At 41.9% G+C, this 14,211-nt stretch overlaps 1 long non-coding RNA gene across 1 annotated transcript; it reads right to left on the reverse strand.

The window, feature by feature from the left end:
* Positions 1-1,769: 1,769 nt before the first annotated feature.
* LOC125944818 (uncharacterized) lies at positions 1,770-9,501 on the reverse strand. Its single transcript, XR_007466525.1, has 4 exons — positions 9,156-9,501; positions 7,657-7,713; positions 6,514-6,634; positions 1,770-5,429 (listed from the first exon to the last, which is right to left on the reverse strand). It is a non-coding gene; the product is annotated as an uncharacterized LOC125944818 (long non-coding RNA).
* Between the last annotated feature and the right edge of the window lie 4,710 nt (positions 9,502-14,211).

Raw genomic sequence — 14,211 nt, forward strand, 5'->3', positions numbered from 1 at the left:
GATCACAGGCGCAGTACAAAGCTCGTGGCACGAGATCCCATCACGTTTGGCAGCGCCGTCGACCGTATCGCTATAAAAGGCGGAAGAACGATGTTTAGCACTTTTCAGAAACGCCGCAAATCCCAATGATGCACAATTCACAGGGCCCTTTGTAGCTGATCGCCGCCAGCGGGTACCGAATCAGGAATCACGTGAACCCGAAGTCGACGCAAGCGCCATCCGGAGCGATCACAGTAGACAGCTGCGTCGATGCACCGTGGTTTACGATGCGCTGATCACAGGCGCAGTACGAAGCTCGTGGCACGAGATCCCATCACGTTTGGCAGCGCCGTCGACCGTATCGCTATAAAAGGCGGAAGAACGATGTTTAGCACTTTTCAGAAACGCCGCCGGAAATCCCCTGAAGCAATGCACGTTACAGCAGAAGCAACCGCTTCTGAGCACCATTGTTACGCAGAAAACATTCACAAATAGGTTCTCAAGTGTAGGTAGGGCATAGAAATGTGTGTTTGCATGTTGTGGCTGATCCGTACAGTTGTAGGCACTAGCCCGGCTCCAGCGTTATATGCTCCTATGGAACCTCCTACTTGATTGCAAGTGAATCGCTTTTTAAAGCGATAGTTATACTAACCTAGTCGAGCCGAGTTTCGTCGTCGCCAGCAATTTCACCATCATTTGACCGCAGCTGCGCCGTAGCCTTAACAATGCATCGAGTGACCCACCGCGCGGAGCATGCGCTCTCAGCAGCGGTATGCTTTGAGCCGTTGTTGCAAAGCGGCGCCTGACCCCCCTGCCGATATCGCCCGGTGAATGCTTCACTGGAGATGGGTCCGGAGTGGCAAGCACGCGAAGCAAGCGTCGGATACTCAGGAAGAGCGAGCCGAACGCTCGCAAAACGCCGGAAGCGCGACCCCAACCGTAGACAAAGGAAGGCTTGGACGAACAAAAATCATTCGCTTTGCATATTCAGGGCTAGATGAGCTAAGCCGCAGCAATTTTTGTTGTTGTCACTTTGATCTTCACATTACAGAGAAAATTGCAAAACTTGTTTGGTCCCATAGCCTGGCTGGCTAGTAACGAGACCATTTGTTCGGCATACCTACACACTAAGAAAAAAAAGAGTATCCCTTACTCTTTTCGAAGAGTCTGGACTCGCCACATATATGACACACTTTGGGGGAGACACCCGAACTCCCTTTCGCCAGAGAGTCCGAAGACTATCTGTGATGTATACAAGGTGGTTACTTAACTCCTCACGCAGTAGTCTTGCACACTCTTTTCTAGTAGTCTCCTGGACCCTCTCAAGAGGGTTACAAGACTACTGCTGAGGGAGTCTATTAACTCTTCTAGATGAGTCAGACGACTCAAGATAGAGGGTCACATGACTACTGCTAAGGGAGTCTGTTAACTATTCTAGGTGAGTCGGACGACTCAAGATAAAGGGTCACATGACCACTGTTGAAGAAATCAGGTAACTATTCTTGACGAGTCTAATGACTCCATTTGTATGTGTCGCAATACCCCTAGTGCTTGGTGCAGGACTCTTGCAAATAGAGTAATCTAACCAATCCATGTAAGTCATTCGACTCTCTGCTGGCAGTGTCGAGCCGCTTTTCAAAATGAGTCACAAACTTTTGCCGACAGTGCAAAGTGACTATCGTGAAAAGACAACATAGAATAATAATGAATCCATAGCTAAGCACAAGGGAGGTTAGCAACAAAAAGTGATTATTCTGTCATTTTGTTATTGTCTTCTGGAAGTGTCTTCTTTTTGGGGTTTTATGTGCCAAAACCAGTTCCGATTATGAGGCACGCCGTAGTGGAGGGCTCCGGATTAATTTTGACCACCTGGGGTTCTTTAACGTGCACTACGACGCAAGCACATGGGCGTTTTTGCATTTCGCCTCCATCGAAATGCTGCCACCGTGGCCGGGATTTGATCCCGCCTTCTGGAAGTGTCAAATGTATCAGTCAGCAGAGAATCACCATGAACACCAGACAGTTCTCTTTACTATTAAACTGGAATCAATGGCCAACCAAGGAAACAGTTTTAAAGAAACACCCAATATGCACCTTGCAGCTGTATGTGCATGACACTGCAATGTCACTCTGAACCATAATGACACCATAAAATTGTATGTCACTCATGCAAAAGTTCGATTCACCCCAACACAAGTCATAATTTTATATTGTCGAAAGGTTCTTAAGCTAAACCTATTTCACTGTTCCCTCAGACATATTTTTATTTAGAACTTAGGATGTAACCTCCTATGCAAATAATGCACACATGAAATATAACAAAGGGCTACACTGTTGCAAAAAGGAGAACCAGATAATGAAGTGCAATAAAAACAATATTCCAACTTAGATTACATAATCTATGCAGTACAAAATTCAAGACAGCAACTGGTTGGCAATCGATAATCCAATTTAACAGTAAAAACAGCTGTCTTACCTTATGGTACTCTTGTTGGCACTTTTCCCACACAACTCATGCATGTTTCTTAGCTTGAGTTGAAAATTGATCTGAAAAACACCATATTAAAAAGTTGTGCATCAATTTTATTCTTTCATACAATCTGCAACAGTGGATACAAACTTGAAAACTGACAATATTACAAAAAACATACACCAATATTTAAGCTAAACATTTTATTGAAGTTGACCTAAACATGGTTTTCTAGGACTAAGTTTTTTAAGACACCAACAATTTCACTGATTGCAATACGCACTAATACAAGACTTGCCATAAATCAATCATGCTGGCAAAATATGTAGCACAGGTAGCTGTATTTTGCATGACAAAGATAGCGCATGAATCATGAGGACAAGGAAGGAAGCAGACCAGGTGGTAACTAAACTGAACTCAGCTGCACACATGCAGCTGTAAAAGACATACAGAAAAAGCTGAAAGACACATGCAGAAAGTAGAGACATGAGGAAGGCTTCTTTTACTCATCACAAGTCATCCTAAGAGCAGATTACGTAACGACTGTAATTTACTCTCAGTAAATGCATTTGCACGTCACTCATATAAAGTTCTTGTGATCTAAAGTTCATGTGATTATATAGAAGTTGTGTCACTATGTTAAAGGCGACTATAGCAAGGGACACGTTTTGTTTATTAAATCTTGTGTTCAAGGGAAATGCTACTCAAAATGATTTTCTTTTATTTTTTTGTACTAGAGGTTTGAAAATTAAGCCAATTAGAGGGTTCTTCAAGCTGATTTCATATATGTTATTTTTGTTTAGCTGCTACATTTCTTCAGTTATGTCTTAAACAATGGCACAATGTATATGATCTTTGCGGTCAGTTTCTTCTGTATTAAATTTTCACAAAAACCATTGTGCTAACTTAGCTCTTTGTAGATGACAAAGTGCCGATATCTATCGAAACATGTAAACTTAGTGGGACTATGCAAGTAAAGCTCCGTACACTTTAATAATTTTTTCACAATCCCATGCAAATAACTTTGTGCACTTACATTTGTCCGATACTAACGAGATTCGGCTTACATACTCTTAAGGTATGTAGAATGCTAATATCTACTTGAAATTGCAATATCTTTCAAAATTATTTCAAGTGTCCTATTTTTTGCATAGTTTCAGTAATTTTACATGCTGTTTGGGTAGATATCGGCACTTTGCGGTCTACGAGCTGAATAAGATACAGCACGATCATTCTTGTGAAACTGTTATATACATTAAAGTGCCCGCAGATACTTTGCCACTGTGTAGGACCTAACTAAAAAAATATAGCAGCTACACAAAAACCACTGACATACTTAAAATCTGCATATAAAACTATATGCAGCAGGATTTTTCAAATCTCTCACTGAAATAATTTTAAAAAGTTGTTTAGAGAAGCATTTCACCTGAATAAGTGGCTGCCAATGTATTCTACCAAAGCGTTAGACAATGCATTCAGGCAGAGCACAGGGAGTTTTAGAAATAGCACACCAAAGCATCTGCCCCAAAGCCCCATGTCCTACTTGCATTTTTTTGTTCTTTCGTGCATTCTGTTGTATGCCACCATTTGTGTCCCTTAACACTGAGTGCGCAAAACCTTAAACACCCCATTATTACATCGAATTTTTAGCCTGTTAAGGAATGGTGTGCAAATGGGCAACATCAACTATGTTGACAATAAACAAATATTTGTTCTCACATTAATGAAACGAGTCATATAAAATATATCACAAATTTGGAAATGAATGCAGAAAGAACCTTGCTGATTGTTAAATTAGTGCCACGAACAAGATATTTTGAAGTTTATAATTCTTAGTTTAATTCACTTCCCTCTAGTGCATGGGCTCTCAATGTAGTAGACTAACCCAGGCCTGGAAGGCAATATTTAAATCTGAAATAAAGACATACATCCCACCACCACATGTCGGTGCTGTGTCATCAGAAGCGTGTATCTATAGGCATATAGCCTGTAAAATAATTTTTACATGATCTGCACCATTACTCTTGCATTCATAAATATTGAAAATTAGGAAATATAGTGGTGATTCAAAGCACTGCTGCAAACCTTCATGTTCGAGACATGCAATTCTCATAAGGTGTAACACAACCAATGTGTGCATGAAACCTACAGTACCGTTGGCATTCGTAAGTGTGGCAAGCCTATTTGCCATACTGACGAATGCCAAGCGTATCCTGGGTTTCATGTCTCAAACGTTGTCCACCAGTGCCACTGGTATCATTGCACTGAAAGGAAGTCACATTATTAAGACACTTATGATGGGCAGCCAGGTTTTCCTACTATAATACTGTTTTTTACATGCTCCTACGTTCTTTCCTTTTTAAAAAATAACGGGTGCTTGAAATAGGTGCTCAACTTTGCTCTTGAATTTATCCTGCTATGGGGCACTAGTTGAGTTAAAATTCTTGAACGTTTTACAGCGCTGCAGATCAATAAATGAACAAAACATGATGTAAGTCAGTGTTTTAGCCTTACGCATTACAAGAGTTAAGAACCTATCAATTACATACACAAGTACAAAATAACTACGAGAAACTGGGCATACATACAGATATAATAGCAGGAGATGTTAAGAATTCCAAGAGAAAGGAAATATTAAAAGTCGGTACTAAAAACATGTAACTTATAACAGGAGTATTTGCCAAGAATCCTGAAGAGCAAATAGAACATGAAGCCCAGGGAACACTCCATGCCAATATTTGCCTATGGTTCAACAAGTGGGCACAGCTAGCGATGCTGTTTGGATAGATGGCAGCCGAGGTACAGCTGCGAAATAGGTGAAACACATAGAAAGGTCACCAAACATTGAACAGTGGGGCACAACAGGTTGCCTTGATCCCTGGCATCCTCTGACATCGACGCGTGGAGTCTGATTATGGCATCCTTTCCAAGAGGCCTGGCTCAAGTGTGTGGCCCAGCTCGCGTAAAATTTCGCAGCAACCTGAAAACCAGAAGCCCACACCTATAAACACCAAAATATTCTTCACCATAGGACAAATCTGAATCTTACCACCTACACATAGCAGATAATGAAAACAGACACAGGTCACCTGACTGAAGGTAAATAAATGTGCAAAAAGTATAAATAAATGTAAGGAACTACTTATAGGATGGAATGCTTGTCATTTTGTCTTGTGTTAATCAATAATTTCACCTTAACGTAATGCCAAGTGTATGTTACTTGGCCCTCCGTATGCCCCATTTCTGTAAGAAGGCTATTGCATACAAACTGTCCCCCCCCCCAACCTAGCCCTCGACCATTTCGGATTTCCTTTTGAAAAATTGGAGGCCCTTCAATATCAGGACAAATTATGATTTTGTGAAATATTTCCATGTGAAACATTTTTTTACTGGTGTAAGTTCGATGTGAATTTTGTTCTAAGGCACCGAAAGGCATAGCCAAGATACCGGTTTCTTCAATGTGAGAGCAGAACTAATTTTTCTCTGGAGAATGAAGAGGCCTTACACCTAAAATTGTTTTCCTTGATCATCAGTTTATTATGGGCCGTTAAATATGGGCAAAATGACCTATTTTTATTTTCAGAGAAATGGCTTCTAGCAAAAGCTGTAAACTAACGTGATCCAAGTGCTCAGGACATGTACTGTGTACGCACAATGGTTTCAGAAATATATATCTCATGCAGAAACGCACAAAGATGAGGATGAACTCGCAGAAAACTATGTTTTGGCGTATGTTTATCCGCAGGTTTAACAATGAGGCGGTCCTAGTAAAAATATGCCAAATATCACTTCTGAGAGCACACTGTATTGCTTTCAAATCGGTAAAGCTTTATTAGTGCTAAGCAAGAAAAAAAATTGTATAAGTGGTTTCCACTAGTATCAAAATGTGCATCGTGGTTCGTCTAATCCACATAGCTTTTTGGCGGCTAAAACAAATTGCGTGGACTTGAGCATTGCTGCACCAATAGAGGGACGTGGAATAGTGGAACTTCTTCAAGGTTAATTCATTGCTGAGTGGCTACAGGCTGCTTCAGTCAAGACACTGCTGGATTGCATGTATTTACCTGCATCTTGCCGTCTGCCATCGGACTGCTTGGCATCATCACTAAGGTTGCCAACTCTCTAGTGGAAGCAGTCGGGACAGGGTGGTGGTGGAAGGCAGGAGCAGGAGCCGCCAAATTCTACCTGCAACAAATTTGCACAAATGTTTCAAGTCCTACCATGTCGTAATTTACAAAAATGCAGCAGTTGTCCATGTAACGTGGTTACTAAAACAAAAAAAGGTAAACAGTTAGCTCTTACAACACTAGAACCCCAACAATAACGAAGCCAAAGTTATGTTTATGAAAATGCCAGCAAAGACGAAAAAGTGTGCAACCCGAACCTGAGCTCATGCCACCAAGTGGTGTGCTAATCAACTGCAAGCCTGCCATCTTAAAATGTCATTGTATATTTTTTAACCTGCCTTAATCCAAGTTGAGCATCTCTTGACAAAAGTAAATCAAGCTAATTTATTTACTAATTTCTATGGTTATTAATGCAATAAAGTGCAAGCTGCAAATGAAGCTGGCCAACTGGGTAGTGCTAACAAAGTGCTTCTCTAAATCTTATTCTTGTTTCTCTGCCTGTCTTGGATCTAGCATTAGACTACAGAAAAACTTTCACATTCTTGACCTTTCACCCTGCCAATTTTTATTACATAATGCATAATACTTCAGCAAGAGCAATAATGGTTCCTTTTAACGGTAAATAGTGATAGAACGAGAAATGTCACTGGAGCCAACACGCTGACAAGAGGACTTGTATTATTCTCCTTGTCGAAACATTGGCTCCAGCAATGCTCTTTGTTCTATGACTCTTCATCATTTGAAGTCTCTTGTGTTACTGTGTGTGTACATATGTCCTTTCATTGTTGCGTTGATGAAATTGTAATAACAGAGAATTAATCGTACCTGACGAGAAATTTTGGCTTGTTGGTAGATGAGGACAGAGTAACCGCGCAACATTCATACATGGACAAAGGAGGCTTATGTGTCCTGTCTCCTCCAGCCATGTCTCGCCCTTGAGTGATTACTCTGTCTCTATGTTAACGTATTACCATTTGCACAATACTAAAATGAATAAGGCAGGAACGAGGCCAAAAAATTACAACAAATCGCATCATACTGCTAAGAAGATATGCCAAAGTGCCTGCTACGATTTCTCACCCAGAACGTGCTGGATAATATGGCTACTTTCTGTGGCTGTTGCCGCTTCTTCAATACCTAAAATAAAATACATTTAAAAATTAGAAAACATGCAGGACAACAGCAGTAGCGTAAGAGATCACACAACATTGTTTCTACAAGGTAAACTAATCTCTGATACATGACAGACAAAATTTTTAAAAATTAAATTAGTAGAATACACCACACCACATTAAATTTCATTCAACGCTGTCAGTGTTCCTTGGTACAAGAAAAAAAGTATTTCTGCATGGCAGCAGTAAAATAGTACACAGAATTCTACTTTTACAACAAAATATCCTACAGCGATTAAGCCAACTACAGCTGTATGTACTTGCTATGTATGTCATCATCATCATCAGCCTATTTTATGTCCACTGCAGGACGAAGGCCTCTCCCTGCGATCTACAATTACCCCTGCCTTGCGCTAGCGTATTCGAACTTGCGCCTGCAAATTTCCTAACTTCATCATCCCATCTGGTTTTCTGCTGACCTCGACTGCGCTTCCCTTCTCTTGGTAGCTATTCTGTAACCCTAATGGTCCACCGGTTATCCATCCTACGCATTACATGGCCTGCCCAGCTCCATTTCTTCCGCTTAATGTCAACTAGAATATCAGCTATCCCCGTTTGTTCTCTGATCCACACCGCTCTCTTCCTGTCTCTTAACGTTAGTCCTAAGATTTTTCGTTCCATCGCTCTTTGTGCGGTCCTTAACTTGATCTCCGAGCTTCTTTGTTAAGCCCGTTTCACATGGTGCGATCTTGCAGTGCGTTTTGCGCACGAACAATTTCCGCAGATGCGAAATTCGCAATCCCGTTTCACATGAATCTACGGCAGCTGCGTTTTTCGCATACTCGTTAAGCATTCTGACTGGCAATAACGTATGAGCGAGCCGCCTCTTATTGGTCGTCTGTTTCCACTGCTACAGTGGCTACCAACGCATCTGCGTTTTTCGCAGAGAAGTTCAGCACGCCGAACATCGAAAAAACGCACGCACGAAGGGTCCGGCGGCCTATTTTCCGCAGCTGCGAATTCGCACGTGCGAATTCGCAGACAAAATCGCATCATGTGAAACGGGCTTTAACCTCCAAGTTTCTGCCCCATATGTTAGCACCGGTGCTATGTATGTACTATAGCTGTATTGTTATACGTACAATAGCCAAGACAGGATTAACTTGTTTGGGTTCATATGCAGCTCACTGGGAGGTACAACTTTGCAATGAACTCATTTCTGCTTGCCAAATATACAAATACCAATATACTTACATAAAAATACAAATGAAAGAACCATTTCTTTCATAAAACACAAGACACAAAATAGAAAATCGAGTAATAATAGTCTCCGCGCGCATTCCTAGGAAACGTCTGTAACTGCCAAGAGAAACGTCGTGCCAAGAGAAACGTCGCGCAAAATGTAGCCAAACCGGAAGGGCCGAGTACGCGCCGTTTGAAAACTCGAACAAAAGCTGATACACTCACCTGAGACGTTAAGAGAAAAATGGCACTGTCACTCCCTGCTGGTAGGCTTTCGTATGCATCAGACAGTCTCTGTGCGTTACGATCTCTCACATCACGATGAAAGACGACGCAGTGCAGACCGCAACACTTCGGGTGCTAGCCACGGTCCGGCGAGCTATACTTGTTCGATGTCGGCCAAGACGAAATCGGCGACACGCTACTGCTGGCCGTTCTTGTCGTCGCAATCACGTAGCACGGAAAGAAGTTCCCATCGTAACTTGCCGTAATGTTCGGTTGCACTCGCCCCTAACGCAGCGCTTTCAGGGCCGTTCAACAACGACAGCGAGCACGCGCATTCATGTTGCAACACAACTACAAAATGGCGCCGGGCTTTGGATGGCTCCGACTTTGGATCACTTTGGGGCCGCAAAAATCATAAACTAGTTTCGGTTTTCTTCCCTCGCGCTGAAAAAAAAGATGTTTCGCTCACTGATAATTTTGCTTCACGTAAATAATGTTGACGAATGAAAGAGCCATGAATTTAAACAAGGTAGAACTATTTCCGTTTATTTGTGATAGTGATTTTATGGACACAACCGGTGAAATTTATCTGTTGGCGTTGCTGTGAGCTTACGTATGAAGTCCAAGTGCGATAAGATGCTACCCCGCGCCGTTGACTGCGCGCGTGAGAGGAAGTGTTCGAGGGTGAGCCGCGCCGTTGACTGCGTGCGTGAGAGCAAGTGTTCGAGGGTGAGCCGCGATGGATAGTGGCTTGATGGGCGCGCAATGAAACGTGATAACACGCGCGAAAGCCGGGGGAAGGGAGGCGTTGGTTTAGCGCGCGTCTCCTCTTGCCGTTGCTCTGAAACCGGTATTGCGCCACAGTCGCCCTGTTAGAGGTAATCTCCGATGGGTCCAAAAGCGGGGTGAGCCGAGGTAGCGTAATTTAAAGTTTCGGAAACGCGTTGAAGGAAAGAGGCAGAAGAAGCGTTCGGTCCCCTCTCTTTGAGCTCATCACGCCATCGCTGTGACAGCAAGCGTTCGCCATCAATTGAGTGAGATCTGTTTATGTTAGCACGTGCGCGTGTGACCTCATGCTTGCTAATGTAATTAGTAAACGAATGTTTACTGCAATTTATACAGCCGATGAAACTACGAACCTTGCTTCGTGCAGTTGTCTAATACATTGCTATAGCTATCAAAGTTACGTCTTTCGGGGAACCTGCGACTTTTTGTTATTATATTTCTAAGGGGGCTCAAAAGCTGTGTAGTGTACGCTGATGTTTCTTTCTGGTCGCGGAACGCAACGAACCGCGGTAGCCCAGTGGCTGTGGCATTGTGCTTCTGAACTCGAGGTCACGGGTACGATTACAACCGCGGCGGCCGCATTCCAATGGGGGCAGAATGCAAAACCGCTCGTGCACCGTGAATTCCGGGCACGTTAAACAACCCGAGCTGCTGAAAATTAAACTACAGTTTCCCATTAGCGTGTATCTCATAATAAGATCTCGGTTTTGGCACATAAACCCTCAAAATAAAATTTTACGTCACAGAACTACATTTACAATCGGCACTGTTGAGTGCATCCACTGAACTTGTTAACTCGTTGATATGCTCTGTTTAATAGCCAATCTTTTTTTTTTAGATTTGCTAATGGTCATAATCCAGTGTGACAAATCCTGGTATTTCTTAACACAGAAAACCAGCTATCGCTTAAATATGCGAGCTGTCAACAGACATGGTCAAGGAAAATCCACATTGCAGAACATGGGACGAAAAAAGTCGAGGTTTTGACGGAAGCCCGTCGGGTCGGGAGGCATCATGAAGAAGGGTAAAAAAGGACACCGACCACTGAAAGAATGCAAGAAAAGACGTTGCGGCTCCCGTGACGGGAGCCTTGTTCACAATCTGTAGCCTTTTTCACAATCTGAACCACAGATTGTGAAGAAGGCTCCCGTCAGGGGAGCCGAAACGTCTTTTCTTGCATTCTTTCAGTGGTCGGTGTCCTTTTTTTACCCTTCTTCATGACCCTTCTTCATGGGACGAAAGAGTGAGACATTATGACAACCACGACATAAACCCTGAGGGTCTGCCTAAACCAGAAGCAAGCATAAAGCCAGAAGAAATTATCTGGTATTTCTTTCCTGCATTAAAATCTTTCGTCAATTGCTGCACACAAAGAAGTCGCGATCTTTCACGACGACTCTTCGCAAGCCATTGGGAGTCAATTGACTCATGCAGAAAGGTTGACTCTTATTTTGTGACTCTACTCACGAAAAAGGGGGTCTTAGCCCAGAAAAAGAGAGTCACGTTGCTGTGACTCACTTTTGACCCTTTTTTTTTTCTTAGAGTGTACATAATTCGGCAAGCGGTTACAACAGTGACAAATCGAAAACAAAACTGAATACGGATATTAGAAAACTTATGATTCAATTATACAGAGGATAACAGCAAAGAAGTTGACCAGTTATCCAATTGTACCATTTATCCACCGATTATGAAACGCTTCATGGTCGCGGAAAAATAGTGTGCTGCTTTCGCACTAGTCGGTATAGCATTTCAAATGATAGCGCCGTGAAATTATATTGGTCTTTGACCGTAGGCTTTTCTGGCAACCAGTAAATTAAAGCAGTTGTTCTCTGCAGCTCTTTAACAGCGCGCAGGTAATATAAAGGTGCTTAACGGGAAAGGGTCATCATGTTTTATTATTCTAAGTATTATGTCAGCCGCACTTATGATGTAAAGAGAGTACTGCCGAAGTACACACATCAATTGGAACAGTTGCTTTGGGGCATCCGTCCTGTATGAAAATGTAATAATCATTATTGCTCTCTTTTGTAAGTGGCTAATAGATTTTAAATGCGTTTTATATGTGCCGCCCCGCGATATTATCCTATAGCTCTGATAACTATCCACAAATTCGAAATTTAGGACATGCAAAACTGTTCCGCCAAAGCATTCACTGGATTTTAGTAACGTGTGGCAACCATACGCTAGCTTCGATCATGCCTTACTTATATGCGATAGCAAGTTCACATGTGAATCAACCATGACTCCTAATATTTAAGCGAGACTATTCGCTGGAATAATGCGTTCTCTAAAAGTAAATAAAACCTACCAAAATCGAGTTGTTTATTCCTGGAGTGAGACTCCATGTATTTAGTTTTTGTATGTAAAATATTTAGGTGATTTTGTTTAAACCAAGAATGAACTCTCTGTAGCCCCTCCTGATTCCATCTTCAATATCATTTAAGCTGTCACCAACAAAGATTAGTGCCGTATCGTCTGCATACATTAAATCTTAGGAGTATAATAAAATGGAGCGAAAATCGTTAACATACAGCGAGAAAAAAATGGGTCAATAACTGAGCCTTGTGGTACCCCTGAGACTACTGACAGAGTAGACGACATGACACCATGCATCACTACTCGTTGCTGTCGGTCGGAAAGGTAACGCTGAAGAAGCTGGTTAATTTGGCCTCTGAAACTATAGTCATTTGTTTATTTCATAATATTGTGAGTAGTAAGCCCAAGCAGGAGTGAATGAATACACACGGAGAATATTCCAACAAAAGCCAACCAACCAGAAAAATCCAGAATGTAATGATAGGAATAGAGACTTTGATAAAAAAATCACAGCTGAACTACTCAGTACGCTTGCGGGCTACTGAAGCAACACATTTTGAAGTTCCTTGCTGAAATCAGTGGCATCGAAAGGGGAATAAGGAAGTGCTTTCCATTCAGTAATAATCCGATGAAAAAAATCTGTTTTTGAACTAACGGATGGTTCCAGTTAATTTTGTGCTCAGTGCATAAAACGACGTTTCGTTAAGAACCTAACTGGAACGCCAACGCATTTCTCCGCAAAGTTCGGGAATTAATATCTCGAAACTGGTGTCATCCAGAGAATTCGTTCCAAGTGGATCCGCCTTTCGAGCTCCACGGCTACAATTTGTAAATTGCAATATGGGCCATCAGGTAATTAGTTAAAAAATTAATTAGTGAATTTCTGTTAATAATTTCATTATGCATTTCAATTTCTTGTGCACGTAATGTCCGCCTCTTCGAGTAGACCAGCTCATGAACAAGAAATCTGCTATCTGTCACAGGCAACCTTTAAGAATTTTTGAAAGTGTTCGCTGAAACACCCTGTATAATAAAGTACCAATGTCTTATGCGCCCGACAAAACATTGTGAGTAATTTCTGTTCGGTTAAGTTGTCTACGCTTTTCTAATGTTCGAATACGATTGTCAGCCATTAGTTGGGTAGGATAATCGCATCTTTTATAGTTTCCATAAATAAACCGTACTACTTTTCTCTGTAGCATTTCCAAGTAGTGGATTTACTTTTCTGTGTGGGGATCCCAAAATGCTGACGCATATTCCAACTTAGTCCTAATGCAGGTTTTATACACCAACAACTTAAATTTGCTATAAGCCTTGCTAAGTTTTCTTCTTAAGAAGCACACCTCCGTGAAAGCAGAACAAACTTGTGTGTTGACCTGGAGAGGCTACTGGTGACAGTAACACCCAGATACTTATAATTGCTTACCTGGGTTATTTCACAATTATTAAGTTTATAGGTAAAAGCAGTAGGCTGTTTTTACGTGTCCTCCTTAAAACCACAGTTTTATCAACATTTATTTCCATATCCGATTCCCGACACCACCGTTGAACTAACAAGGAATGCTGCGGTAGCCTGTGGTCTTCATCAGAGAACACTTCCTTATAAGTAGGCCCTTCAGGCAACGGGTCCACAAGCGTCGACACCAACTTTGCATTCACGTAGTTCCAAACACAGATTAAAAAATGTGATTTGAAAAGCGCGGGCGAATGCGTCTTTCGTTCCTCTATTTGACAAGTAGCGCCATCGCCTTGATTACATATGATAATGAGGATGAGAAAGCGCAGCAAAATGGCCGCTTCAAGCTTCGACGCTGCGAAGCGTAAGTAGGTCTTCGTTTTTATTGGTTTTCATGGTATTAACTTCATTAAATACATCCAAAAGCCATTTATTTGTAAAAATCAATGTTTCGTGTTTGTCGAATACTACTTTCCTTGGAGTACCAAGTGTAAG

The sequence above is a fragment of the Dermacentor silvarum genome, chromosome 4, assembly GCF_013339745.2.
Source record: "Dermacentor silvarum isolate Dsil-2018 chromosome 4, BIME_Dsil_1.4, whole genome shotgun sequence".
Classification (NCBI taxonomy): Eukaryota; Metazoa; Arthropoda; class Arachnida; order Ixodida; family Ixodidae; genus Dermacentor; species Dermacentor silvarum.